At 40.8% G+C, this 27,669-nt stretch overlaps 1 protein-coding gene across 1 annotated transcript in view; it reads right to left on the bottom strand.

Annotated features, from left to right (window-relative positions):
• The window catches only part of MYO1D (myosin ID), a 301,572-nt gene that overhangs the window by 272,904 nt on the left and 999 nt on the right, over positions 1–27,669 (bottom strand). The gene's annotated exons all lie outside the window — the stretch shown is intronic.

Genomic DNA, 27,669 nt, shown 5'->3' with positions numbered 1-27,669 from the left:
TATCATTTCAAGAAAGGTAAAAATGCAACTGAAATGGCAAAAAAGGATTTGTGCAGCATATGGAGAGGGTGCTGTGACTGATCAAGCATGTCAAAGTGTTTGCAAAGTTTCGTGCTGGAGATGTCTCGCTGGATGATGCTCCACAATTGGGTAGACCAGTTGAAGTTAACAGCAATCAAATCAAGACATTATTATTATTTGAGAACAATTAGTGTTATACCATGCATGAGATAGTCAACATACTCAAAATATCCAAGTCAATAAAGTTACTGGTGAAAATAAAAAAATGTGTCTTTTATTTTACGGAAAAAACCATAAGGACTTTTTGGCCAACCCAATAGTTTACAGATAGAGGAATCAAGACTGAAGAAAAGGCAGTGGGTTTCATCAAGGCACTACAGGCAAAATGTGAGATCTACAATTCCGTAAGGACAAGTATACTTAAACTCATCTATTTAAATTTAAAACTAGGATTAATACGAAAAAAATCCATTAGCAATGATAAAACTTCTTGTCCTTAAATGAATATCGCAATACCCATTTTGAAGACACTTTCATGCTCTGTTGAATTAATGCCACTTCCTTTGCCACAGAGCAATCTAGCAGTGACTATAAAAAAGTTAAATGTCTACACACTTTGACCCCCTCTTTTACTTCTAGGAATCTGCACTAAGAAACACACACACACACATTATAGTTATATACCTATAATATATATATTATATATATATACACACAAAGAGATTCATTAGCATAATACATTTATTAGCAGAAAACTAAAATCAGCTCAACATTACATTGATTAAATAACCTAGTAAACAGTATATAAAAATAAATGTATAAAACATGATGCTAAGTGAAAAAAGCCAGTTTAAAATGAGTATATACAGCGTGATCTAGTTCTTATAAAAATAAAATTTAAAGTAGCATTAATACACATATATACATATTTGTGTGTACAAAGATAGAAGAAATATACACCAGACAATAATGTCATGGAGGATGTGAATTCTTGGAATTTCTCTTTGTGCATTTAATATTCACGCAATGCTTGAACTTTTAATTTTGTATAATTTTGTATTATGTGTATAAATAGCAACCTACAGATATTTTAAAGTACTTGTACATCTATTGACATGTAAAAATTTCAATAATACACTTTTAAGTGAAAAATGCAGGCTAAAGCAGCAAGTTCCCATATTTGTGTTTTTTTAAAGTTACATACATACGTACAAGAAAAGGAAACCTGGAAGAATACAGCAAAACACTGAACATGGCTGTTCTAGGGGGTGAGATTTTTGTGGTTTTTTTACTTTCTTTTTTGTAACTTTCTGTTTTGATTCCATTTTAAAAATAAGGACTGTATACTATTTTTAAAGATAAAGTTCTCATTTAAAAAACCTGTCTTCAATTTTCACTTTCAAACCTTTTCTAGGAGCTAATATAAACTTCAACAATAGTTCAATAATAACTTGTTTTAACCTTACTTCCTTTTTCTATTTACCCTATTATTTTAATTTTGCTTTCTCTCCCCATTTATGTAACAGACCCTAGATTTATCCCCTCTAAAAGAAGTGATCAGCAGTAGAACAAGAGAATTAATAGGACTGAGATCACCAACAAAATGTGGCTGCTTCTAGCTTTGCTATGAAAAGAGACAGGAGTACCATAAGACTGATAATGCTATTTTATATTTCAACTTATGGTTTTCAAAGAGCTTTCATATCCACACTGTTAACTGGTTCTCAAGTCTATGTAAAGGACAGGAGAATGTAATCCTCACTTTTAAGAAAAGTAGCCTGAGTTAGGAGAGGTGGGTGATGTGCCCGGGGTCTCAGATTGGTGAGTGTTAGCGCTAGCCTGTACAGTTCTACATGGTAGATTCTAACCACATCTGGCTATCTCGATTTAAGTAAATTAAAATGATATAAAATTTAAAATTCAGTTCCTCAGTTGCACTTGTCACATTTTAAGACCTCAACAGTCACATGTGGTTAGTGGCTCTGTATTGAACAGTAGCAGATATAGAATATTTCCATCACCACAGAAATGATATGATTTCTACTCTAATAACATTTTCCACTCATGTGGTGGCTTTCTGCATCATTGCTGTGCCCTCTTGAAAGAAAGGAAAATATTATTTGATGATCTTACTCTAAGAAGACATGAATCTCTGAAAAATTATAGGGGAAAAAACTGCTGAATTAGGGTAACTGAAAGGTGGTTTGTGCAGAAGATACTGAGCAGCAGACAGGGACACAGGTTGTATGGCAAACTCCGGGGACTGCCCACCTAGCACCTAGTCACCCTCTTCTCCTGCAGCAGAACTAAGATTTTAGTTCTGCCCCTGCCTCATGGTTCAGAAACTGGCCTGCAATGAAACTAGGTGAGAAGTTCAGTGACAGGGTGACACCCTCATGGGACTTTGGTCTTCACCTCTGAAAAGCTGAATAGGATACCTAGTTCAACATCATCTCAGGCACTGCCCCAGAAGAGCATGTATATAATGTGATTACACACACCACTATTACAGTTATATCTCATTAGCACAGCAGATCAGCAAATACAGACAAAGCAAAAAATCTAATTTTCTGCTTTATGTGCTGAAATTCTCTCAAACTATATTCTTGCAAAAGTAAATTAAAATTGTGATAGTTAAGAAAACTACTAACTATATTATAAAAACTATCAAAAATTTCAAATCATTATATAAAAAGGGAAACAGACTGATAATATAAATATTAAGAAAGTACATTCCTAGGTAACTTTGGGAAGAAGATTGTATACCCTTTTGCAACCAAATATTTATACAAATTTCAATGATCAAGAGAGAATACAGAGGTTAGATGACAGTATAATACTCATCTTTGTAGAATCATAGCATTGAACAAAATAACCCTTTAAAAACTGTACTGAATATCTTAGTTATTTGATTCCGTTTAGGCCTTGATTCTATAAAGAGAAACCTCAATTTGGGAATTCTTCCTATCTTGTGGGTATGAATTGGAAGCAGAATTTCATCACTGCTACACTTTTACAGAATAATGAAATATCAGTACAGAAAACTGTCGTGCAATTTTCAATAGAACAAACATGATGAAGGTTATAAGTGCTTTTGAAATCACAATCATATGCTGCTTTGTTCACATACTCCAGAGAACAATTATAGCCCAGTGGGAGGAAAGAGAATTGCTGGGCTTAAGCAAAAGACGGTGGCCAACTTGTCATCTTCCCTCAGCTAAAGATAAGCTGCAGGACATATTTTGGAAATGTCTCATCAGAACTTACACAAAATGTTTCAATGCAATGAAATAGCAGCTAAAACAGGCCTAATACTGTACTGAGCTTAATACTGTACTCAGCACCCAACCGTCCCTATACAGTAAGACTTAATGAGGACCAGCGGTTGCCTCTACAGAAAGCAGCTCATCTGCTGAAACAGGTAGCAACCAATAAGCCATGGAGGTCAAGTATTTCCTACATGATACATGCTGTATAAAACCTGTCATTCTGCTTCAGAGAAGATGCTGAAATTGATGTGAGTGCAACAAAAGCATGCAAGAAAAAGGGTGTCTCCATTTCACTTAAAACAGTTAATGTGTTTAAGATTAAATGAGATTAAAGAGATATAATATCAATCCTGGACCAGGAAAAACACTGCTATAAAAGACATTATTGGAGGCAATTGGCAATATCTAAGTAAGGACTTTGGTACAAGACTATAGTCTAAGCCAATATAAAATTTCCTGCTTCTGATATCTTTATTGTGGCTATGTAAGAGGCTCTGCTTGTTCTCAGAAGACACATTGATATATAACAGGGACAGGGACTTGATGTCCACAATGTCCTCTCAAATGTTAGTGGTGGAGGGGTGATAAAGCAAATGTCAGACTACTGGTGAATCCGAGTGAAAAGTATATGGAAATTCCTGGAACTTTTCAGAAACTTTAAATTATGTCAAAGTAAGAAGTTACCAAAAAAGTTAATTCGTCTCTCTTTATGCTTCTTTAAGAAAACATGTAGTTCTGTGGTAGTCAATCTCAGAGTGATCAAGGCAACGGGACACACTGGACATGGCAGAGGTCTTTGGTTTGCTTGAAGAGTCACCATGTTCCGTCGCGAGCTCTCTGACAGTCGTGCTGGCCCCAGGACTCACTCGCTCCCAACAGGACACACTCTTGTTCAGTGTGGTATCAACCAGTGACTGACTACTTGCAGCCAGAACTATTGATGCAGTTGCTACCTAACCCTTCCTGTAAAGAAGTGCCGCCAGGCTCATTCAACACAGCAGTCCCAAGTGTCATATTTATTCCTTAAAATGCATGCTTTAAGGGAAGAGCCCTGTAACAGAGAGGCTCTTAGACGACCATTTCAAAGACAATGCCAAGTTCCCTAACATTCCTTTGTACCAAAGTTATGTAAACATATATTACAAGGTAAGAGAAGAAATACATTGTTAGAAGTAAACATTAGGTAGTAAGACGTATGTACTTGGAATAAACAGTCCCTGAAAAATCAAGTGTGCTCATCTTCTCACTGTAAAAACATCTTTAAAGCCTGAATTGCGGAGTTTCATGTACTTTCTACAGTTTAAGACAAAACACAGAAGGAAATATACTTTACTATCATGACATGTCATCCGCAAATTACATGTCTAACCCTTGAGCTTATTTTAGAACCTCTCCTCACTAATTTGCCTGTGTTTTTGAATAGCAAGTAATATGTTTTCAATCATAAAAGGTTACCGGGAAATTTTTGTGGTAAAAACTGGCCTTCTACTGGCATTAAAAATCATTGGTCTTACTGCAGTCTTTTGGGAAAAAATTTATTTTTCATCATTGTCGAGCAGCTTTCAAACCAATTTAATAGCTACTGTTCCTGAGAATGGTTGTTTACAAATCCACCAAAAACTGATGTCACTCAAAACCACGAAAGAGGAAAAAAATAATAGTAAGTCGGGTATAAATTCTTTATAATATTTTAAGAGAGAATCAAACTACATGAACTTTTCTCATAAAAGTAATTATCCACTGATGTTTAAATGGACAATTGTCCATCCCTAACCCAACACACAATTATTACTCTTCTTCCATTTGTATAGCAATACTATCAAAGGACGCAAGCATTTTCTTTAAAACAATTTTATTAATGTTAATTTTTAAGAAGTATTCTTCCCATACTTTTAATTATCCACTGCTATTGTATAGCAGTACAATAACTAAATGGCTTTTGGACATGCCCTATTGTCTTCTCTTTCACTGTTTCTCTCAACTTTCCCTGACCAAATCATTACCACACCTCCAATAACATAGCAAAGCTGTCTTTTTCATTTTGCTTCCCCCAACTCAATCTTATGTACCCTGTTTCTTATTTAAGATCCTATCTATTCCAACTTTTCTTTTACCAACTTTTTTCTCGTTTTTTTTATTACCAACTTTTCTAAATCTTAACTACAAGCATTAATGAATTCAAAGGGAACAGAGTAGCATCAAGGTCAGATCCACAGATTACATGGGAGTCAATCTCTGTTTTTTTTTGTTCATTCACGAGAGAATAAATCTCCCTGTGCTAACTTTAAAGTTACTGAAATATACTTGTAAGGAACTTTTGTTTTTCAGATGACCAACTGATTACTTTGCTTTTGCCCTGCACCTGGGCTGCTAAGCATCGCCAGAGAACTCTTCCAGATTGACAGATGGAAAACTCTACAAATTGGTGGTTTTCAACCTCAGAAGACCTTTTCACATTGCTTGGTGATCTTCACAGTTGTCCTTAAACTGCTGCCTTGACCATGATGGCATCAGAAGGTAAACCTGTTCACCTACCCCTCAAGCTGGTTTTACCACTCCCTTCTCTCTAAATCAATGTCTTGCTTTCTATTTCACAGAGAAAAATAAAATCTATTAGACAGAAGCTACTCCAATTTCCTACCAGCTTACCTACATGCACTCCCATCCTGAGCACCCTTCCTTCTGTCCCAGAAAAAGAGGTGGCCCCGGAGCTCGGGACCCCATCCTCTCTCACTTCTTCCAGCATCTCCAAGTCCCACAAATACACCTATGTACACCTCACCCATCTTTAAAAATAAACAATATAACACCTTTAAAAATTTTTTTATTGTATTTTTCCTATTACCATTTAACCCCCTTATACCTCCCTCCGCCCCTGCAATCACCACACAAACACCTGCAATCACCACACAAACACCTTCTATCAGATCTGCAGCTCCTCTACCTAATAACCCGCTCTTTCCTGCTCTTCGCAGCCATGAGTCTGGAATAAGTCACACCCACTTCATCCATTTCTCCGCTCACTGTAACCTGGTAACACCCTAGCTTATCCCAATTCCTCCAGTCACCAACCCAATGGATCCATCCACCCTCTGCTGATGGGACCTGAGGCATCCTTCTAGAAACGCTCTCCTCTGTTTTCTCTTATATCGTTACTTTCTGGTTCATCTGTTTCTTTTATTGACTCTTCCTCCAAGAAAACACTTAGATGTTAGAGCCGTCTGTCAATGGGAGTAGATACAGTCGTCCCTCTCTCTATTGCGGTTCACTTATCGCGGCCTCACTGTATCACGGGATTTTTAAAAATGTTATATTTAATTACTTATCGCGGATTTTTTGCTATATCGCGGGATTTTGCGGTACTGTATACATATGTTGTTAAAGTTACGTAGGTTTAAGAGTGTAGAATATGTTTAAGAACATAAGTAGTGTTTATAAAAGTGTGGAAAAGGTTAATAAGGGGGTGGGAATGGTTAATAAGGGACTGGGAATGGTTTATAAGTGTGTGGGAAGGGTTTATAAAGCCTTAAAATATATATAAATACTAAAATAAATGTAAGGTTCCTACTTCACGGATTTTCACCTATCGCGATAGGGTCTACAACATAATACCCACAATAAGTGAGGGAATACTGTATTTCAAAACAATCATTTTGAAAAACACTTAATAAAATGTAAAGCTTTACATTGGTTCATATCTTTTAACAAAGTTATTCTACCTCTAGGAATCCATGCTAAGAAAACACTGTAATCATAAAAGGAGAAATAATCCTTGCACAGAAATGTTAAATGCAATGCTATTTATATTTTTAATAAGATATTATGCTTGAACTAATGTTAAATGGAAAAAATATGATGCAAAATTGTCAATACAGTGGTATCTAAATTGTGTAAAAAGTATATGCCTAAGAAAAAATCTAAAAGGAAATATTCCAAATGTTAACAGTGATTTTCTTAGGAAATGAGAATTGAATTAGGGGTGAACCTTACTGTCTTGATATATTTCTGTACTTTCCAAGTTTTGCACAAGGATCATGGACATGTGGAGAGGGAAGAAAACATAAGTATAAGAAACAAATTCAATGTGGGTCCCAAACTCTTTTGGAAGGGGGTGTTTGCCTTCCCTTCTCACTTTACACATTTTCCAATAGGTAAAGAATCTCCTATGCCCAAGAAGCATCAAATCCCATCACACACAGCTGACTCTGACCCTGGGTCCCCAGTGCACATCACCCCTCTAAGCTTTCGGACTGTGCCTCCATGTGGCCTCTAGATAGCTCTGTGTGACGGCTCCTAAGAAGCACAGCCTCAAGGCTATGGTTGGTCTGTTGTCTTACTTTCCATCCTACACTCCAAGTCTCCTGTACTTTAATCTTGGTAAATAGCACCAATGACCCCACCCAAATTCCTACTTTGGGTAAGTAGGTGAGTCAGCCTAGACTCTTGCTCCATTGATATCGAATCAAATTTTATTTGACAAATACTAAGGCCAGTCAGCTCTAGCTCTTCAATAGGCATAAAAACCATGCCTCCTTCTCTCTTTCCACTTCCTCACTAGACTCCCACTTGTATGCTTTCAGTAACTTCCTAACTGCTCCTCCGACCTCTAGCCTCCGCCACGTGATGATACTGGGTGGGGCAAAAGTAGGTTTAGAAGTGTTCCTATGGAAAATAATCCAATAATTAAAAAACAGTAACGCAAGAATAAACTCCATGATTCACAGATTCACAACTATAAACCTACTTTCGTCACATCCTGTATAACACTTTCATAATACCAGTCATTTTTCTAACATGTAAATCTGATCATTTCCCCACTTAAAATCCTTCAATGGGTCCCTATCACCACAAAATAAAAGAAAAAATCCTGAGCATGGGACTTCATGAACTTATTTTCACCATGTCTACTTGTCAACTTCCTATTCATCCTTATTCCAACGTTTCCCCTGGAAAGGTTCCCTTGCTTCCACGCCCCAACAGTGAGATGTGTCCTCTTCTAGTGCCTGTAGCATGCCAGCCAGACCTCTGTCACGGCATGGATCCCACTGCTGTAAATATGTCCATATCTGTCTTTCCCTCCAGAGGTAGGTTAAATGTGGGCATGGATTGGGTTCTCTTCCTCTTTGTATCTTTTAAACATAGCATACAAGGGGGACCCAAAGAAATGGAATTATCTTCTGGGGGATGGGCCCCTTGTAGTACCGGCTTCCCCCACTAGGTGAGTGTTCTAGGAACCCATGTGTATCAGTGTACCAGAGGGTAGTGTTGTGAGAGGCTGCGTTCAGCTTTAGTGAATTTTTTTTGAAGACTTAACGCGTTTGCCCATTTCACGATGGATGATTTACGAGGGCATCTGCTCACACCACAGCTGAGTGTTCAGCAACTTTTGACCAAAAATGGCATGACCCCTGTGTCCCACTCTCCCTATTCACCCAATCTCACCCCGAGTGACTTTTTTTTGTTGGTTCCCTGAATAAAAAAAGTCCTCGAAGGGAAATGTTTTGCTGATGTGGAAGAGGTGAAACTGGTAGAAGCACTAAAAAGTACCAAAATCGACGGGTTCTAAAATGTTTGAAGCAGTGGAAAAAACATCTCAACAGGTGTATTACCCCAAATGGAGAGTACTTTGAAGGTGACTGAAGTTTAGACATGTAAGAATACATAATTTTTATACATAAATTTTGTTTTTGGGGTCCCCCCTCATGTAGTTGGTGAATAATTAAATGCGCTAAATGCTTAAAATGGTTTAATTCACAAACAAAATGTACAGAATAGATGAACAAGTTATTGATTTTTTTTCACATAACTGAACAAATGCTCTAAGAATTAATATATATACAAGATGGTAAATTTACTCAATAAATTATTGAAATGAACAAGAAGTTCAACATTATGAAGTGTGCTATCTGCCTTAGTTTACACAGTTATCTTGCAGTGATGTTTAAAGTATGCAAGTTTTTAGCTTAATTATTAAGTTTTCTCTCAGCCTTTTTTTTTTCTTTTTTTGTTCTTTGTGAGGCATATGTTTGAAAATCACCTTTCATAGCTACTGATTTCAAATACAAGCAAAAATTAGCTTAGTTCTTTAAAAAGAAAAAAAGTCAAATACTCTTTTTACTAGCAATGCCAACTACTGGAATCAGTCCAAACAAAAGAAAAATAAATCTCATTTTCACCTAATGCAGAGTTTCTTTTCTGTCCCTTCCAAATGCATGGGAATTTTAGTTTATTAATGAGAATTATCATAAAGATCTAACCTACAGGGGGTTACAAAGAGATAAAAAATGAATCCTGACAGAGTTAAGACTACTGAAAATTTACAAAACTTTGAAAAACAGATTTCTTCCTTGCTTAACTATTTAAAATTCCTCACAAGTGAGTTACCTTCCTCCAAAAAAAGCAAAGTTCCACCTGAAATAAACCTGAATGTGAAGAACCTGACCATCTAAGGAAATCGATTTCAGTTTCTTCTGGACTAAAGGAGGAAATCCTTGATGAAGTCAACTGCAAACAACGAATTATCCAAAAATAATTCTTACTTCACCTTGGAATACACTATATACTTTATGCAGTGGTTGAAAGATTTAATTTTATTTGACAAACTAATATCAGAATTAGTTTGCACTTCCTGCAAGCAGACCAGCTGAGCTAGTTAAGCAGACCCTGGGATTAAAAACATCCCAAAGCTCTGGCTGGTGTGGCTCAGTGGACCGAGCGCCGGCCTGCGAATGAAAGGGTCGCAGGTTTGATGCCTGGTCAGGGCACACGCCTGGGTTGAGGGCCAGGTCCCTGGTCGGGGGCGTTTGAGAGGCAAGCACACATTGATGTTTCTCTCCCTCTTTCTCCCTCCCTGCCCATCCCCCTCAAAAAAAAAAAAAAAAAATCCCATAAATGTACAAGTCTTGAAGGCATCTGAAACTCAAAATGAAATCAGAAACTAATCTGAAGAAAAGTCATAAATACAGGGTAAAGGTCGAAGAGGCACAATAAAGGCACAATAAAGCCTCTAACCACAGCTACAGGACACGTGAATCGGGGGCAGGGAGTTGCAGCACTTTGCTGGGTATGAGTGCACTGGCTGAATCCACTGAATAGCATGATGGACCAATGCATGTGCATGTGCGTGAATGTTGCCTCACACACATCCATACCTCCCATATTTGGCAGCTGCTCTTCCAGTCTCTGTGGATCCACTGAGGTAATGACATACCTTCAGCTGATGTTAACAGAACTGTTGGTTAATCCTCATTGGCCACCATGAGGTTTATGATGGCATTCAGAGGGTCCAAGGGCTTCCAGCAACTCTTCCTTGCTTGCTGACTTTTACACTTGCTTCCTCAACCATTTCTTTGAAGGCTCCTCGTTGTCTTTTTAAAAACACATTCTTACTTTAGTATGACAGACGCACATAAGGAAGTGCGCACATCGGAAGCGCACAACTTGATGAGTGACCCGAGTGAGCACACCTGTGACACTCTGTGTAAGAAGGTTACACCCGCAGCCCCGGAAGCCCCCTCCTTTAGCCCCCTCCTATCCCTGCCCCCTCCCTCCTCTCCAGAAATAACCCTTGTCCTGACTTCTGACACCACAGATTAGTGCTGCTTGTTCTTCCCTTTATATAGATGGAAGCACAGGGTAGGTATTGTTTTGTGTCTCCCTTCTTGGGCTCAATGTTATGATTGTGATATTAATTCATGCTGACACATGTAGCTGGAATGCATTCATTTTTGTTATCTGGTTATTGTATCGAATGAATACCACAATTTACTTTTCCATCCCACTACTGGAGGCGGCGTGTGCTCTTCCTGAGTTTCGGCTCTTCCTCCTCATCGCACCTTAACAGCTAATACAGTGCCCTGCCTTTATTTCTACACCGCATACGTCCTATCATTCATTCAAAGACATTCTGTCAACTCTTACAGATCAAAACAGTCCTGCAGAGCCCAAGCTAAATAACTGAAAAAGAGGCCGTGACAGCGTAAGCAACACGTGTTGCAAGCACAGGCGGCGCAGGAAAGTGCGGCGCGGACCGCTCTGCGTGCGACCGAGGCGCTGGCACACCTTGGCTCCACGCCACGGCGGTCTGCGGGGCCAGCCTTCCTCGCCTGCGAGCGTGTTCATTCTCAGCCCCCTTCCTCCTTTCACACCCCTGGTTACGGAGGGTCCTTCAGAACAAACAGCATTATAGACACAGCACTGAACTGAACAACTTTAAACAGAATGTTTTAGTTGCCATCATTCAGAAGTGCTTACCCATGCTATTCATGGGGGATGTTTTCGGAAATGGTGTGGGCCATGCCGCGAAGCGGTGGTGAGTGAGACCGCCTCACACAGGCACACAGGACTTTCAGGGAGTTGGGGGGGGGGCAATTTAGACAACAGCACGGGCACCTCCATTCCTCCCCAGCCTGCTCTGCACTGCGGCTCTGGTGCCAGGGCACCCCCTCTCCCCGAGGGGTCTCACCTTTTGCATCAGACCCTCTCCCCTCACATGTCTCTGTCCTGCCTCCTCCCCATCACCCCTGACTCACCTCAGCGCCCCAGACTTAGAAGTAACAGAACAAATACCCACCTACAACCTCCCGTAGCTACAGCCTTCTCTCCTTTCCTTCAGAGCAAACTTCGGGAAGCCTTGCCCCCCGCTGTCTCCAGTGCCTCACCCCACCCCACCCCTGCCCAGCCATGACAGCTGTTTCCCACCTCTACCCGTCCGCTGCAATCGCTCCCACTGATGTCACCTGTGCCCTCGACGCTGCACCTAAAGGACACTTCTCCATCCTCATCTTGATGTCTCTGAAGTGTCCAACATTGTCGCCCACCCCGCCTTCTCCTGACTTCTGTTTTATCGCTCTCCTGTTTTTTCCCAACCTCTCTGGATGCTCCTCTTCATGATCCCATTAACATGCTTCTTCTGGCTGTCGCTTAAATGGAGGCGGCCCTCAGGGCTCAGTCCTTGGCCCTTTTCTCAGACTTCATGCTCTTTTCTGATCATCTGCATCACACAGGCACATCCCATGTGCCCCTCAATCTCAACGTGACAGAATGTATTGAGAGACGTTCTCCTTTTTCCTACAGTCTACACATGTAGTCAGTACTCCAGTCTGTATCACTGCCCTTTGTCCCCTTCCAAGTGTAAAAGGCAGCTGGGGTAGTAGAAATGGGCTTTGAACTCATACCAATCTGGTTTTAAATTCAAACTGTCTCAATTAGCTATGTAACTTCAAGAAAGTTATTTTCTCTCTCTGAATACATGTTTCGCATCCATATGAGTACAACACCTATCTTCTAAGAGTGAATAGATTCAAAGAGATGAATGAATGGATCTGATTAAAAACCACATAGTGCGGGCCAGTTGGTCGGAGCATCATCCCATACACCAGGAGGCTGTGGGTTTGGTCCCTGATTAGGGCACATACCTACCTAGCTTGCAGGTTCTATCCCCTCTTGGGGTGCATACAGGAGGCAACTGATTGCTCTGGAGGCGACTGATTGTTCTCTCTCACATAGATGTTTCTCTCTCTCCTTCCCCTTTCCTCTCTCTCTAAGATCAATAAAAACATGTCCTCGAGTGAGGATTAAAAAAAAAAAAAAATCTAACTAATGATTTGCAGTTTCCATCTCATTTTCCTTTTATGGAAACTAGTCCTATCTCTCTAGCAATACGGCATTTGAAGCAGAGCTCTCCTAGATGAAACCTCCAAACCTGTCAGACTAGTCTTCCATTGTCCCTGACACATCCTGCCATTTACAGAGGCACTTGTACATGGAATGTTCTCCCGGCCATTCTTACTTCATGCATACCTAAGTCTTACTCATTCCAAACACCCAGCCCAATACTACACCTCTATAAAGGCCCTCCCTTCATCACCAAAGCTACGGAAACAACCTTCTGGTCTGAACTGTAGAGCACTGGTACCGACAATTTGGTACTTATTATATACTTCTTTATGGGGGGTCATATACTGTTTCAATGCCCCCTTTACCCAATTACATCATTAACTTCTTATAGGGAGTTGCATACAGTCCTTAGTATATACAGTATCTAGGAAACAGTTTTAAATAACACCTGTTGATTGATATCAGAGATCAATCTCCTCTGATTTGTAATAACTAACGGCATAACCATAATTTAATAAATTCAACTGTTACTTTAAAATATGTGCACAGGTACCCAGAATCTTAGAATCTGGGACTTGGAGGCCACGTAGATGCATCTTCCAGATGCACAGCAACCCTTTACAGCGCAAGAAGCCTTTCAGGGTCTCCCTAAGAAAGACCCAAGTTCAGTGAGTGAACTTTCCACTTCTATTGCAATATATCTCATGACCAGAGACTTACTACATCCTTTGGGAACCCATCTGATGTCTAGGGAGCAGTTGCTTTGCGTTTAAGCAACCTCAAACTTACAAAAAAGTTGCAAGTGCCCCCTTTCTTCCTGAACTATTTGAGAGTAGTAACTTGCTGACCTACCACCCATTTGTGAGTATTCCCTGCACACAGTGACATTCTCCTACAGAACCACAACATAATGACCAAACCAAGAAATTAACAGCTGATCCATTTACTAACAGTGAATTTACAAACCTCAAATTCCACCAAATCCCTCAATAATGTCCTTTACAGCAAAAGAATCCAGGTCAGAACCATGTTTCACCCTTTAGTTATGTCTCTTTAATCTCCTTCATTCTAGAATATTGCCTCGATTTTCACAAACTCAGCATTTTTGAAAATTATTTTGTAGAATGTGCTTCAATTGAATTTGCCAGATGTTTCCTATGGTTTGGTCTAGCTTATGCATCTTTAGCATGACTGTCACAGGGATGCTGTGTTCTCACTGCATCTGTTCATGTGGTATGCATGCTGATCTGTCCCATTACTGATTCTGTTCCTTGTTGTCACTTACTAAGGTAGCGTCTGCCTGTCTCCTCCACTGTGACAATATTCCTTTTTTTCATTGATATTAATTAATGAGCATGTTGTGGGCAGATACTAAGTAACTTTCTCACTCCTCACCAGATTTCAAGGTATTCATTTATTAGTTCATGTAAGTTTGGATTCGTGGTTCCCTATTTCAATCTGATGCTCAAACTGACCCAGAGGTAGCTAGTGGGAGCTCCTTCAAGCTGGTTTCTGTATCTTCACATTTCCTTCCTTTCTTGGAGGACTTGCTTGCTTTCTGGCACAGCAAGATCCCCCTGGATCATCTTGCACCCCCCCTTTTTTTTGTTTTAAAGCAGAAGGAATGTCATTCACCTCTCTATTAACATGGAATTATACCTATTGTAACCTATTTCATTAAATATCTCATATTATCATGGCGTACATACAGAACCTTTTTCTTTCAGTTTGATTTATAATAGTCCACAGTGCGGATGGGCAGAAGCTCCTGTGCTCAGGATGTCCCGACCTGGACCTATGTCTCTCTTCATCTGGCTGTTTGTCTGGATCCTTTCTAACAAACTGGTAAACATAAGTCGATGTTGCTATCTGTGTGCCACTCTAGTAAATGAATCAAACCTGAGGAGGGGGTCATGGGAACCTCCAATTTATGGCTGGTTGGTCAGAAGCACAGGTGACAACCTGGATTTGCGACTGGTGCCTGAAGAAGGGGCAGTATTGCAGGACTGAGCCCTTGACCTACTATCTCCATGTAGATAATACCAAACTGTGCACATTAAATGTGTAAAAAACAGCTGGTGTCTGTTTCTTACTAGAGAGTTGCTTGGTGGCACTGGAAAACACACCAGAGTCACTGCATCCTAAGTCTTGTCCCTTTGGTCATTTATAGTGACATAGTTTCAAATGCCCTCATCACACTGACCATTGTTTTCTGAATGAACCCCATTCTGTCTACAAAGCTTGTTTAAAAATCACTCTAATATTCTGCCCCTAAAATTCAAAAGAATCAGGTTTTGTTGAGGTAGCTAGCTACTCCCTTCCATATAATCATGTGCTTCAGAAAAAGTGAACTCTATCTTCAGCCTGTGACTATTCTAAATCAATCACGATAACCACATTTAACCACATTCCTGGGGGCCATGGTTTAGTAATTTGCATGTGACCAGATGCTGACCAATGAAATGAAAGGAAGTCTTCTAAGGGCTTCCTAAGCAAGAAGCACAAGACAAGCAGCTGGCTCCTTCTCCTTCCCAGGGAGGTCACTGTGTTTGGATGACATGCCTAGAACTACCTTCCACCAGCCCGAGGTTGATATTAGTGCAGGAAGGGCAGGGCTGAGATAATCATCACAGACTAGTGGAGCCAGAGCCTCTATAACCACTAGATTTCTGGTTGTGTGAGTTATGTTTCCTTCTGGTCAGGTTTTTGTTCAGTGGCAGCCTGTAACAGCATTTTAACTGACACAGGGTGATATGGCAGCTGTTCACCCCTCTGGCAGAGGTGGGATGGGCCTGAGGGGAACTCCCAAGTCTCTTTAGTTCCTGATAGAGGCCAGGTGGACATACGATAGAGACGACGAAAGCCCTCCTCTTTGGCGCTCTTACAATGTTACTTTGATCTTACATTGTTGCCCTTCAGTAGGGAACGCGAGATTTATTCATTGTTTACATTGTTAGCTTTTCCATTGTTTCAACCTGTTCAGATCGTTTTAAGTAAGTTTGTTTCCAGTGGGGAATAAGAAAGGAAGTTAGAGAATTGCTACTTGATTGCAAAGGAATACAACTAAGAAGAGAGGAAAAGTAGTATAAATACGGAGCTAACATACGGGAGATTTTTGCTCCAGTAATAACTGTGCTACTGAACTAGTGAAGAATCCTGGACAAACCACATGCTTACTGTGTTCCTAACTTCATGCATCTGTACACCAGTGAGAGAACTTCAATGTTCCTTCCTGGCATACACATTCTATGACTCAGAGACTTACTTCTTTTACTGCTTGATGCATAAAATCGGGGAGGAAAAGCCACTGAAAATCGGTGGTAGTCTACTTAGTCATTATAGAGATTATTTCAAATCAACAAAACCCTGCTCTTGGGCTGCCTACTCCAAAAACTGCTTTGCTATGCTATAGACCGAGACAGGACTATTTGCATTTACTATCACTAAAGGAAAAGTGTAGAAACCAATTGCCAAGTCCACACTCCACTCACCAATTTGACAAAAACAAACACTTCCAACAGCCAGCAGACCTGGGGAGTTCTGGCGGCTAAGTGAAAGGAAGCCCAGATAAGTAAAAGCATGCTACGGCTCTGAAGTGGTGGCAAGACAGGTGCTGTGTCAGGTTCTTCAATCACTTCCCTGTGGACTTGAAGTCTGAACCCTTCTTTCTCCAAGACCCTTTCAAAGCTGTCCCTGACTAGTGCTCCATCATCACCTGCCCCACTCTGCCTGGAGACTTAGTTTCTGAAACACACCAGGCATCCATCCAACTGTCTGTCCCTCCTCTCTCCCTCTCTCGTGATTCTGCCTGGCCTGCACCACCCTTCCCTATCTGATTCCCCCACACACCTGTCTCCTCCCCCTCCCCCAGATGCCTTACCCTTCTAATCTCGAAGCCACTTCCTCACAAGATGCCTGCTCTGTGGCGTGCCCACACGCCGCACACACGCCGCTGCCGCTTCCCTGACGAGGAGCCCTGCTCTTTCCCTCTCTACACGTCACTGCCCACACTCGTTCTCCTGCTGCTGACCAGTTTTATGTGTCTCCCCAGCTCGTTTCTCAGCTCCGTGGGAGAAGAAACCAGGTCTGTCTGGGTTGTCCCTGCATTCCCAGGGAAGAATGAAGGCATGGCTGCCATCATGCTTTCAAAGGTGACTTAGTGACATGGAAGAATGCTTCAGACACACTACATTATATAAGAAAACTGTTTACAAAATTATACCTTGATACGCAGGATGATTCTAAATTTTAAAATATATAGTTATGTATGTACAAAAGATAAGGAAATACATTAAAGCATTAACAAAGATGATGGTACTTTTTTGCATGGAGAAATCTGGTGAAAGAAATAATGTAGAGTATGCCAAAAGTGCACAACTCGAACCAAAGGGTGAAAGAACAGAAAATGTGTTGAAAGAAGAAAGTGGGACTATTAAGTAATTAGATTCAATAATCATCACAGAACTAAGAACACTGATTATCTGGGTAAGTTATGCTACATTCGTTAATATATCAGTCAGCTCACACGGTAGCCACACCCCGCTTAGCTTTAAGAGAACACAGCTGTCGAGTGATGGTGGCTCCCACCCAGATGCGCACAAGAATCACTTGGGCATGATGAGCCTTAATCCATCAGGACACCCAGTGGTAGAGTCCAGGGACTCCGTAGAATTTTAAAGCTGGGGAATGCTGATACAGAGCCAAATCTGAGAACCCTCTGCCTAGGATAAATCAAGAAGTTAAAGAGGAGGTTCCATTTCAGTAAAGGTTTCAGATAAAAGCGGAACCTAAGAGGCAGGGATGCAAACAGTTACAGCTTCTGCCAACAGCAGCTGCCCACTACAAATCAACAAATAATCATAAAGGGCACACAGTGTGGAAAAACCCACTTAGCATGCTTTGATCTGTTCCAACTACACAAATAATTCAAATACCAAGGAGAGCAATAGGTTTTAGAGTAGCACTTTACCTGCTTAGAACTCAGCCTTGGCCTACATGCCTTTTCAGTCAAACACGCCAAAGCCATTGAAACATACCTCTGAGCAGGAAAGATAAAAACCAGACCTCTCAAAACTCCTGTCCTATCACTGGCAGACAACCAAGACAACCAGACAACCCCTCGGTCTTCATCAGAACACATTAACTACTTCTTCACGCTCCCTTCTGTGGGCTCATCCGGAGCAGGTCAGATTTGTAAATTAAGAAGGGAGAGAGACTTCACAGGAAGGTACACTCACGAGACCACAGAAAGGTACCCATATGCTCTAAAACAGTAAATCATTAAACTTGATTCAGACAAAACATTACATATATCTCATAAATCCCAAGGGCATGAAAAAATCATTGAAAACTATAGTCATGATGATCTAAGTCATTAAGAAAATAAATTAGATCATATTTTTCATATTCTCTTTAAGGAGCAAAAATGAGGGTGCATTAACATTTGAATGCCCTTGATGTGTTAAGAACCATAAACAACCCACCTATCATCTCATTTAATGAAATAACCTTGTAATGTTGGGACCAATCCCATTTTAAGATGGGTCAACAGAGGCTCAGAAAACTGAAATAAATTGTTTAAGTCGCACACTATGTGGTATATAGCCAAGTGGAAGTTTGGATAACTGAGATAATTCCTTCGCTCATTATTTCAGACTGCACTGCCAGAGTTCAAATCACTTTAGTTGGGAACGAATCTCTGTGTGTGTGTTTACAAGGGTAAAAGCCATCTGGAAAACAATCACCTAAACCAGTGGTTTTCAAACCATTTTTTCAATGTGATAGCATTTTTTTCTGAAACAAAAAGTCCTTGGAACCCCAACGTGGAGAAGCAAAGCTGCTCAGTGTCCCATCAACAGCAGGGGCCCTGAACCCTGCTACACCCCTAGACTGAATCCAAGAGTGCTGGTTGGGTATCTCCGTGGCCTGGGATACCACAGAATAAATGCAGATTTAAAAAACGATAGCACCCATCTAAACAAGCTTAGTCACTGGATTTGCTGTATGAAGGCAGACATATTCAACAAAGTGTACAAAGCTATACAAAAGCATCATGATGCTGGTAAAAATGAAGTGAACTTGTTAAGGTAAACAACAATAGAAGACAGAAAGAATTACAGTACCACTAAAGTGTGGTCTCCCCCTTGTATATGTATTAGGCACCACGTGTCTGAGTTCTACAAGTCTTTAAGAGGAAAAAAGAAAAAGATCCACCATATCACAAAGATCCCAAATATATTTTAGTTTTTTGTTTTTGTTTTTAAGAGTAATAGTAGTTTTACTTTCCTATCTTCCCAAAGACTGGAGTTACAACAGAAAAATCAGATTATATAATGATATAAAACACATACATAAAATACAGTAAGTACAGAGTTCAGCCAGGAATCAGAGAGGCAGAAACATCATACATTTATTTATTCATTCATTGGTAGAAGTGAAAACATTTTCTCCTTAATGCCTGGAAATAGGCCTTCAGAGATAAAGATGACTTGGTCCTGCCCTTGGGACCTGGGGACTAGAGGCAGGACACAAATATGAACTTGACAGGACAGGTTGAATACAATGAGAAACTCCTCACAGTTTACTTACTGACATTTAATCTACTCTAGAGAGCTGCTGGTTTTGAGGTTTTTTATTATTATTATAAAGTCTTCTTTTTAATACAGGAACACAGGCTAAAATAGCAGATCACACTAATGCAATCTCATTATTGAGGACTATTCTTATAATAAACTTAAAATCACCAACACGTCTATAAAAGCCAAAACCAAAACAACCAATTTAGGGTTACCCAAAATAAATGTAAAGTTTTTAATGGAGTTTAACCATTTTTTTTAATTGACTATAAATTTTTTCTCGACTTTATATTGAACACAAAGCAGTGGTTTGAGATAGAGCCATTCAGGATCACCCCAACCCCGCTACAGATGATCCTCTATTGTACAAATTACTCAAAGCAGACTTTGTGGTCAGAGGGGGAAAAATTGTTTGCTTCATTGTTTTAGAATGAAGCCATTTTTTGATTAATTCATTTGCTTCCAGCACTTATGTGACCCTTGAATATACATAAAAGTGGTAATTTCCCTTCAAGTCTTAGTTATATGAATGTGGGAGCTATAAGGAGAGGCAGAACAAAAATTAAGTTGTGCTTGCTCCTTGATGTATCTTTTTCCACTTATCCCATTAGTTTTTTTTAGAACACTGAATTGGCTTGTGACTCTTTTGGAAAAAAGCTATGGTCAGCAGTAAACAATCTTATTAAAGCAAAATACTGGGTTGGCCAAAAAGTTCATTTAGTTTTTTTCCATACGGTGGCTCTAGTAGTACTTAGTTATCTTTAACTTCATTCAAAACAATTTTGTTAGATTGTATTGTGACAGCTGTCATACCAGCATGCATTAAAAAGAAACTTATCAAACTTGGTGAACTTTTGTGCAGCCATTTTAATATTGAAGATGGAAGAGAATATGTAACATTTTCAGCATATTATGCTTTATTATTTCAAGAAAGGTAAAAACGCAACTGAAACATACAAAAAGAAGATTCCTGCAGTGTATGGAGACGGTGCTGTGACTGATCAAACATGTCAAAAGTGGTTTGTGAAGTTTCTTGGTATTACTGACATTTTGGCCAAATAATTCCTTGCTGTGGGGCTGTCTTATGCATTGGAAGATGTTTAGCAGCACCCCTGGCCTCTACCCACTAGAAGCCAATAGAGGGAGATAGCAGACATACTCAAAATATCCAAATCAATAGTTATTGGTGAAAATAAAAAATGTGTCTTTTATTTTATGGAAAGAACTAAATGCACTTTTTGGCCAACCCAATTACTTTACTAGAGTTAACGCTTTAATCTTATTAAGGTGAAATTTATTTCTATACTGTGTATCAAGGAGACAAAATGTGGGGGAAATGAAGGCGACCTTACTCAGCCACAAGAGTAACTTCTCCCACATGAGCAGGTGGCGCATATTCGAGGGTGAGCCTGGGACAATAGGAGACTGGAAGGTGGGCAAAGTAGCAAGAAGGACAAGCTTGTGCTCTCAAATCCCTTCTCTATCTAATGAAGTCACTTATCAGAACCCTTTACTTAAAAATGGTCTATTTCCAAAAAGTAGACCATTCCTATTTCACCAGTTAGGCATATGAAAATTTCTATTTTCTTTCCTAGGCCCAAAGATAAAATAGTTTTTTATTTTAATTGACCCAACTTTTTCTCTGGCACTCCCCTCTCTGTCACCAGGGCCTGCCTCCCCAAGGAAGAACTGAGCTCACACTGTTCATATACCGTGCCCACGCCCCCTGCCCACCTGTGTTCAATTCTCCATCCCAGGTCTACCTTATCCCTGAATAGGTAGGTATACGCTACAAAATTATTTCTAATCCATCTCACCTAGGCATAAGAAAAAATGGATCGAGCTAATTTACATTAATGTGTCTGTGCTGCATTAGAATATGTGACTTTTTAGGAGGATTCTTATCAACCTAAGTCAAACTCTAGTTGGGAGACTTTGGGGCAGCATAAGACAAGAATGGAAAAAAGTGCAGACTATGTGGAGGGCCACATTTTTGAGCAATGGGAGCTGGCCAGCAGCACGGGCAGCCGACTCATGCTAAGAGCAGAAGAGAAGATGAGGAGGTTGGGGGCACCTGAGCAGTGGGGGCCACGAGAAAGGGCTGTTTCCAGATGAGAGACCACCTCCAACAAGGGTCTGCTCAGTTTACCCTCTTCACAGAGCATCTTCTACCTACTCCCGATCCCATTTTCTCTTTTTCTGAATTCCTTCACGACTTGAGTATATAACATACATACAGCTCTTAATTATACTGTCACCAGTTCTCTTCTTTAAAAATATATGTTGATTCCTTCTCTCTAGGAACCCCTTAAGATAACTGATTGTCTCCACTATTCATTTTGGCTCAGTAATATTCTATTTTACATTGACTCATTTAGGAAGGCATCTGTTACTCCCAATTAAGCTATACCCCAAAGAGGGGCTTCATAAAAAGTAACCCTCCCCAAAGTACCCAACACAATGATAAGCACACGGCAAGAATTAAAGTACATAGTTGCTAGCTTTAAAGCCAGGAGATCATATTAAAAACATATAAGGTCTATAGTTTAAAATGGAAACAAGTTACATATTAAAACAAACAAACAAAAAGACTTTATACTTTAAGTTCATCACCCAGCTATAGTGCCTGGCGTTTTCAGGCACTAATGTTGCTAACCTTCATGAAAGCAGAGAAGAGTGACATGCAGAATAAAATATTTTGGAAATTTTTAATATGAATTGCAGATATACTTTTCCAAAGAGTTGGAAAGAATTTTCAGAAATTAAACTGGGACCCCCTGGGGGGCAGCAGGGTTATCACTATGTTTAGGGGACAATTATGGGGACAATCTGGAACAGCAAAGATACTTGGTCCATAGGGCGGGGCAGGGGATTTAGGAGAGAGGCAGAAAACCACCAACGGAGTATCTGCTCTGCTATGGGTACCGTGCTGGGTTGTTTATGGGTGCTACAGTTTAATCGTCACAGTAACACGTCGCCTTTACAGATGGAGAAACAGAGGCTCAAGGAGACAACTCACTCGTGCAGCACCATGTAGGTGGCAGTAAGTGGACAGAAATAGGATGAGGTCCCGATCTGTCTACCTCCCGATCTTGCTCTTTCCACAAGGTAAGCCCAATCCCTTCCAGGACATTTTCCATACCTGCCTCCAAAACAAACCAAAAACAAACAACTCTGTCTTCATGAGGGAGAAGGAAGAGAAAATAGATCTTCAGCAGCTCCGGGTTCAGGCCAGGGAGGTGAGACCATTTGGGAAGGACTCAGGAAGATACTTACATTCGCTGGGTGGGAATTACGTACTGAACACTGACCAGGCATCTTTTACACATCATGTGACTTCATCCCAATAACCCTGAAAAGCTATCATTTTATATATTGTTAGGACACTGAGGCTTAGGCAAGTTAATTTACCCTAACTCTTGATCCTAAAAAGAGTAAAAGTGAAGCTGCAATTTAAACTTGATCCATCAAGTCTCCAAGATCAAGCTCTTTCCACTGCTCCCTTCTCTTCTTCCCCTATATGCCAAAAACGAACATTTGGGAAAACTGTTCTATTAAGAGATCTAACCAGTAATTATATAGCAGTTGAACTGAAATGAGCCTGCTTCCCACAGGAAATAAAACTGTCATCTCAACCAAGGAATGTAATAGACAAAAAGAGAGAGAGACTTATGATGTATATGATGTATGTTTTAAAACACTGTTGCCCCGTGAACCCATTTACGGCTGGAGCTGACATTTTTATAGGCATGTCAGTGAGGCTCGTCAGCAGCTCAGCTGCCCTGACAGCAGTTTCCCACTAGACTGCTCAGCAGCGGTTGGCCAATGACGCAATGATCCGATCCGGTCCCAACAGCAACACAGCGAGGGATGCCAGAGAATTATCATAAAATGGGGCCAGTCCTTGAGAGAGGGTCCTTTGTTGCTGAGATGGCTCAGACTTAGGTGAAAATGTCAACAAACAGTTCTCCACATTCAGATAATTGACAATGCAGACAATGTACACATGGGTTGTTACGTAAACACACTGCTGTCTCTACCAGAGTCACCACATTTGTCTCAAGTGAAGCAAAACCCCAAAGCTCATCTCTTTCATGTAGAAATAGAACCTGTCAGCAATAGGCCACGAAACACACCAGTAGCAGCCTCTGAGCGCCTGATTCCACCCACATCTGGCTCTCTTTGAGAGCTAAATTCAGCAGAAGTCTCCAGGGTCAACAAATGACCCTGAATAAAAATAGCCTTGGAAATCCGTCCCGGGGTAGGAAAGGAGACAAGACGGCAGGGTGATTCACTCCAAAACCCAAATTCTCATTTCTGTCCCAATATGAAGCCAATGTGCAAAACAGGCACAAGAGCAAACTGTCCTTTTCCGAAGGCCTCTAAAAGTGGTTGCCAAAGAATTTCATGTGGAAGCCAAAAAGATTTAGTGTGCCATTCACCTCTCCTATAAATCTAACTAGAGTTACTTCTAACCAGGACTCTGAACCAATCGCAGCTGTCTACTTGCTTGAAGACCACCCAGAGCACCTAAGTTTTTGCCCCTGGCAAGCAGGAAGGAACCTTCATCCCACCAAATTCTTCCAAATGACCAAAGAGCTGCAGAGAAAGAGGACAGAAGTGTTGGTGAGCGTGTGTGTGCCTGTTCACCGTCTTTCTGCTAATCCTACCACTCACTGTTCCTGCCTCCACCCCAAGTTTAGCTGTGTCAAAATAAGTATAATACATTTTAGAGGACTGTATGTTTTTTAAAATGAAGGATACCTCTGGTGGAGGAACAATCAGGCACTACATGACTGCTTAGGCAGGAACCCCACAGGTGCCAAATTCTGCAGCACGAGGAAAACACAGAAGGACCTGAGGTGCGTGTGCCTCACAGCCACTCACTTGCACGTCCTCTTGCAAAGCCCTGTGTCTAATTGCATTCACAATTTATGTATTTTTCTTAAAGATGGTCCCCCACCTCCTCAACTGTAATGATTTTCAAAGGACCACCAAACCTGAATCCGCCTCTGGACAGGCTCTCTGCCTTTGAAGACACTGGGTGGGGAGGCAGACATGCAGGTAATAACAGTACAACGTGACAAATTCTCTCTAACAGTAGTAGTATGAGCAAGGGTCTGTGTATCCTAGGAGTATAATCACCCAGACTTGTAGGATTGGGAAGACTTCTCAGAACCAGTCTCAAAAATGAGTAAGAGCATGACAGGCAGGGAGTGAGGGTAGAGATGAGGAAGGAAGAACATTCCAAGAGAGGGAGAACAGCCTCGACTTGTGGTTCTCAAATGGGACCATTTCCCCCTTTCCCCAGGGCTCTTCAGCAATACCTGGGGACATTCTGGTTGAATAAATGGGAGAGGGGTGGTGCTACTGGCACCTGGGGGGTAGAGGCCCAAAATGCTGCCAAATACCCTACAATGCACAGGACAGCCCCCACAACAAAAGCATTATCCAGCCCAAAAGGTAAATAGTGCCAAGGTTGAGAAACCCTGGTCTTAGCAAAGGTCTAAAAGACATAATTGCGCTCTAAAAGTGAGAAGTTGCCTGCAGCTTTGGCAAACAAAGTGCTTCTAACAACTGCTTCTGTAGAAGACAAAAGCCAGTAAGAAAAGAGGGGAGGAAAAAATTACATTTCCAAGGGGCCAAGCTATAAGGCTGAGCTGATCCCTTATTCTTAAAACAGACACACCAACAACCAAGTTCGAAAACTGGACTCCTGGAAGCCCATGGTGTGTTTCTTTGTTCTACAAAATGAAAAGCAAAGCTCCCAGGGCCACTGTCCTCAGCTCAAGTCCCTTCCAGAGCAGCGGCCTGCATGTCCCCTTCCACGTGGTCGGCTAAATGAGGAGTGAGGAGCACAGGGAGAACCAGATGTTCCGTGTGGCTTGTCCTGGCAGAACGCTCACTTCGAGAGACACGGTGCAAAGCTGCCGTGAATGTTGGAAAAGCTCAAGTACAGGAATGGCCCGAGCAAGGACAAAAAGACACAGGGGTTCCAGGTCCAAAAGGGGCATGGCTACAGGGAAAACAGAACATGCTGGGGAGGCCACGGTCAGGGCTTCAAGGGTCCTTCGGGTTGTTGGCAGGACCCGGGCCTGATGGTGAAGGCATGAGGTGCCTGTGCAGGAATCTTACTCCTGGGCACAGGCCCTTGAAAGTGAGCGAGCAGCTTTCAGCCACAGCCAAAACCACCAGTACCTCCACCTCCACCAAAAGTAAAAACAAAGAAACAGAACGAATCTCCTCTAGTAAGGAACTTCTAGAAGGGAAAGGCAGCAGCCCTCAAGAGACTAGCAGTTATGAACATTAGGGTAAAAATCAGAATTGAAACTCCTCAGATATAGGTACTAACTCACACTAATCCACATCCCCCCTTTAACCTTGCCTTATCCAGACTCACAAGCACAGACACACAGCTAAGTCAATGTTTAAAAATAATAACAGTAACAGAAAAGTTGCATCAATTGTAGCAGATGTCTAAAAATCAAGCTTTAGCTCCAACAGGAAATAAGAAGGCCAGCATAGCAGCAAAATAAGAAGATAAGTCTAAATGGACAATCATAAAAGCTTCAAAACAAGAAGTGAAACATTCCTTTTTTTCTCTGCAAAAAAATAAATAAATGTCATAGTAATGTACTATGTGACCCCCATTAGGCTGGGGGCTGCTGTCAGAAAAATTAAAATTAAGATTGAATGACGCAGACCCCTGAAGCAATTGTAGCCTTAAGTGCCTAATTGTATGTTACAGACCATAAATGCAAAAGTGGGCCTTGGAGAAGAGCCAGGTAGAGAGCAAAGGACAGGACATTCCAGATGGAGACAGAGGAGACGTCTCAGCTTGGGGAAGGCAGGAATGATCAGCTACAGGCACACCTATAACTGAGAGACAAAATATACTCCAATTTCGCTTAGATGCAACCATATACACATGGGATGGCCCAACCACCCATGTTCTAGGAGATGAAAACACTACATCTCATAAGCGCACCTGTAACTGCAGTGGGTTTCTGGTCACCCTCTGCGAAGTAAACCAAGTGTCCCAGGGTCCTACCCACCCTTTGTAACACATCTTCTCTTTTCCTCAACAATGTGTTTAAAGCATTTCTCCCTCTTCTGAACTCCAGAACAAGGAGCTTGTACTACTACTTGGCAAAGAATCACCTAAGCTCTACAAGGCTTAATTCACTCTTCTATTGTTTTCTTGGACTATTATTTAAGTCAACAGAAATCTTCACCTTTCTCCCTATCTTCACTAACATGACCCCTCTCTGAGAGGTAAGAAGCCCATCTTACAGTTCTTTGAATCTTCCCACCGGAGTACCTTACACAACATAGAATTATTATAAATTGCAAAGCTCTCTTCTGTGTTCACAGGAGTTAAGTTTGGCTCATGTTAATAATCTTTCTTAAGAGTCAAACCTCACACTAAGAAACTCTGTAACCAGTGACATATGAAAGCAAAAGGGACTATAAATAAGCGCTGAAAAATCTTGAAGATCCTTGTTATTTTACAAATGAGGAAACTCACAAGTGCTGACTGAGGTGTCTTTATAATAGGCAGGTGTAGAAAATCAGGTCTGTGCCCCTGCTCCATCCTCTGGGGTACAAGGGAATCGGGCCAAGAGCAACTGAAGACTCAATGGGGTATGCAATTGCAAAGATTAAAAAAGTTTTTAAAATTTAAAGTGAGCCCTGGTTGGTGTGGTTCAGTAGATGGAGCGGCACACCAAAAGGTCGCTGATTCAATTCTCAGTCAGGGTACATGCCTGGGTTGTGGATGGGGTCCCCAGTTAGGGGCGTGCAACTGATCGCTTGCACATTGATGTTTCTCTTCCTCCCTTACCCTCCCTCTAAAAGTAAATAAATGGAATCTTAAAAAAAAAAAAAGGCCAGATAGTTTTTAAAAATTTAAATTGAGGCTAGCAGGGGTTATTAATACTGAGAAGTGGGGTTAGTTAAGCACCCAAACCTAGATTATGATTTTTATTTGATAAGTTTATGGTGTGATATTTAGCTATAAACCTTACCAGAAATAGGGCTAGAACTTTCAGGAAACACCTTAAAACTCAGTTATTTTGAAACTCTATTTACTACAATGTTGTTGTTGTTTTTAACTACCTTAAAGCTTTGCTTACATAGTACTCTATCAAAAGAGAAATAATCCCATGTACAACACGTTCTGAAAT

The sequence above is a fragment of the Furipterus horrens genome, unplaced genomic scaffold (assembly GCF_987537825.1).
Source record: "Furipterus horrens unplaced genomic scaffold, mFurHor1.1.pri manual_scaffold_11, whole genome shotgun sequence".
Lineage (NCBI taxonomy): Eukaryota > Metazoa > Chordata > Mammalia > Chiroptera > Furipteridae > Furipterus > Furipterus horrens.
The sequence above is the reverse complement of the archived record's forward strand: the minus strand, read 5'-3'. Positions and strand labels throughout refer to the sequence as shown.